At 54.6% G+C, this 3403-nt stretch overlaps 1 long non-coding RNA gene across 1 annotated transcript in view; it reads right to left on the bottom strand.

Annotated features, from left to right (window-relative positions):
* LOC103916822 overlaps nucleotides 1-3403 on the bottom strand; it is a 29532-nt gene that overhangs the window by 1306 nt on the left and 24823 nt on the right. The gene's annotated exons all lie outside the window — the stretch shown is intronic.

Genomic DNA, 3403 nt, shown 5'->3' with positions numbered 1-3403 from the left:
GTTCGCTGCCTGCGGTGGCCGGGACAACAAAGCCCAGCAGCGCTGGGGGGAAATTCTTCAGAGGGTCCTTGCCCTGAAAACGCTGAGCGTTATTTGCACGGGCCCTTAAACAGAATAATTCATTAGTCAGCTCAGAACAATCAATATCGCGCGCCAACAATTTATACACCAACTCTGTTTACCCAGCAGACCCTCTTTGATAATATTATTTATGATTCTAAATAACTCCATCGGTGTTCAATAGAGCTGGGAGTACCTGGGGGACCGGGGCACAATCAAATTATGAAGACATATGGTTTACTCAGCGCTGGAAATGTTCAGCCGCATTTCATTGCTGTTAGTCCTGCCGCAGTACCTTCCCCAATCAGTTATACAACCTCCTTAATATCGTTTGCTGGATGGGAAGGCTTCTTCAGGGAGAGGGCTCTCGCTCAGCCGACGGAGAGATGTGGCTGTAAAGGGAATTTTACCGTGGCTATTTCTGCATTCACGGAGCTGAAGGACATGCCGAGCGGCTCAATGCCTCCCAGGCCACCGTGGCAATTAAACTCCTGCACTGCCGGGGATTTGCGGAGCGGGCAGGGCGGGGCGGGGGCAGAGGCAGAGGCAGGCAGGGCTCTGCCTGCCAGCAGCTCCGGCCCAGAGCTCTCCCGGAGCGGCCGGCCCAGCATAGGCGCCGACTGCTATGTATGCGGCACGGCACGCTCCGCATCTCTCGGCTGTATTTATGTTCGATGCATATACTGTGTACATTTTAATAAAGCGCTTCTGATATACCCACAAACTGGCCAAATGCTGAGTCATTATTATCGACAAAACATCGCATAAGTACTCTGCTGAGCTTCCTCTGGGCTTTGAGGGTGTATAAAGCTACCACTAATGCTATATTGCTCTATAAACTCTAGTCCTCCCTGCAGAGAAACAATAATTAATCAGACGATGCATGATACGTAACAAATTAAAAAGATAACGCTTCCCAACAAAAAATATGGGACCAGAGAGACGCGGGCTGTGCTTTGCAGAGGGCTGTCCCTGGCATCCCATTTCCCTCGCTCTATTGGCGTATAACTTATAAGGGCCGGATCCTGCAAGCGCTGCGAGGCAGCCAGCTCTGCAGCTCCCGGGTGCTGCCCTAGCACGGCGTTCAGGCACGAAGCACCCCAGTCGCCTGGCTGATTTCGGCGCCTCCTCGGCGTTCAGCCTTCGCAGGGGACGGCCGTAAGGTTGTGGGGAGCCAGGACCGGGATGCGAACGCTGGGGACGACGTCGTGCTCCTTGTAAGCGGGGCAGGTGAAAGCCAGCACTTTCTGCTTTTGAACGTGTCCTGGAAACTCTTCTTGACGCCTATCCTGCTCGTTCCCGGCTTGCAAATAGCCGAGGCTATAAAATAAAGTGATAACCGTTATCACTGTGGAAATATTATCTCTGAGAAAATCCCGCCAGAGTAATAATTAAAACAGATACTGAAGGCTCTGACAACCCGGGATTTATTTTCGGGTTTCAGCTAGTTCTCCTACGCGATTCCCTTTTGAAAAATCAGCATCTCCTTTCCATAGGAAGCCCAGACATTTCAGGACCCGTTTCTGTTCCCCTTGAAGCGGAATGGAGAAGTAAACAGCGACGCTTCCTGTGGAAGAGAAAGAAAAGACGTTTCAACTCAGAAACGTCAGGGGTTTTTCACTTCCATCTTCCCACGCAAACCTGCGGTGCTGACGAAACCCCGGGTTCTAGCAGGGGCACGGTTGGGTGGGGAAGCTCCAGGCAGCCCCTGTACTTAGGCAGGACGTATGGGACGTGGCAGACCTCTCCCTACGGCTCCTGAGCCGGCAACGCCGGGCACATCCCTCTGTATTTGCCAGCGGAGGATGATCAGGATAGAAGCCAGTAGGGGGGCCGATGTTTTTTTCCCCTTCTTTAAAATGTTTGGAAAGAAGTTCAAATCGTCTCTTTGGGCACGCAGCTTGGCTCTCCTGCCGCCGCTTCCCATCGCAGCCGCTCTCAGGCTCCGTCCCCCGGCTGCCCAGGCGGGCTGCTGTGAGCAATTCCTGAAACCTGCTTTCAGCCCCAGTCTGCGAAGAAAACCGGCCGGCAGCATTCATTGATTACGCTGGCGGTCGGCGGGGTCTAACTGTGAAAGCCTCTTTAGAAGAGCAGCCCCGTGAGACCCTTGGGACAGCGATATGCGGATCAGGCAGAGAAGCCCTCCCCCACCCCTGCGTGCTGCTGCTGGGTTAAGGAGCATCGCAGTGCATGCGGGAGAGGGGCGAGGATGGGTTTGTGGGTGCACAGCGGCCGCCTACCCATGCAAAACTGCGGGGTCCCCAGCCGCCAGGCTGCCCTTAAACGCTTTGCCAGGCTCAAGTCTAAGGAGGCTTTTAGGCTGCATGTATCACGCTGCTTTTGTAGCCTTAAAGGAGGTGTTTGGATATCTATATTTAGTTGTCCTCACTTCCTTTCCTCCTTGACATTTATGAATTTTAGATGTCTCTGACTCTGGGCCTCCGAAGGGCATCTTGGAGAAATGCGCGGTGGCCCCTGCGCTGCGCTTCGTCTCCCGGTGAAGCTGTGCAAGGGACATCCCACAGGGATGTGGCTCCAGCCTGTCTGCTGGACCATCGGTGCTCGCCCAGCCATGGGATGCTCGGGTACCCTGGGTGCTGCTGTGATGCTCTCCAGCCTTTAACAGCTGTGTGGGGCTGCTGTTGGCTCCGCGGCTGCTGGAGGGAGGGAGGGAAGGAAAGGGAGAGATGACTGGGAGCGGTGGAAAAAAACGAGATTACAAGGGATCAGGGAGATGCTGTTAAAGTACATGGCAACTTACAGATGAGACGGGCAGCGGCTGCCTGGAGCTGAAGGCCAATTTGGCAGCGGGCTTGTGCAGGAGCGTTGTCAGAGAATAAGCCTTGCTGAAGCGCGGGCGGGATGGGAGACCCTGCAGACCCCTCCATCGCTCCTTGCGCCAGCTTGTCGGGACGGGGTCCCGCTTCCATCCTCCTCACCAAGGTCTGCTTCAGTAGCACGCTGGGTAATGTACTTCTCATTCCTCCTGCTTAATACCCCAGACTCCTTAAATGGCGCTGAATCTAACTGAGTGGTGGATAAACATTAGTTTCACAGCTCACAAAGCAGAACTGCCGGCTACTGCCAGTCTAGACGTAATGAGTTCCTCCCGGGACCCCTGGGAGCGTTTAGAGTGGGCTCTTCTTTACCCAAGCTGCCAGCCAAGCTGGTGCCAGGGGGGAAGCAGCGCCATTAATCTCTTTCCCACCATCCCAGCCATAGCTGAAATTCCTTCGAGCATGTAACGGTTTCATTTTAATGTGCCGTCCTACCGGCACGTGGACGGGAGCGGCGTGTGCCGGCTTTCCGCTACCTCCCCACCACGAGCCCCAGACAGGGAAGC

The sequence above is a fragment of the Pygoscelis adeliae genome, unplaced genomic scaffold, assembly GCF_000699105.1.
Source record: "Pygoscelis adeliae isolate BGI_AS28 unplaced genomic scaffold, ASM69910v1 Scaffold565, whole genome shotgun sequence".
In the NCBI taxonomy this organism is placed as follows: domain Eukaryota; kingdom Metazoa; phylum Chordata; class Aves; order Sphenisciformes; family Spheniscidae; genus Pygoscelis; species Pygoscelis adeliae.
Note: the sequence above shows the minus strand (reverse complement) of the source record. Positions and strands in the feature narration are given on the sequence as shown.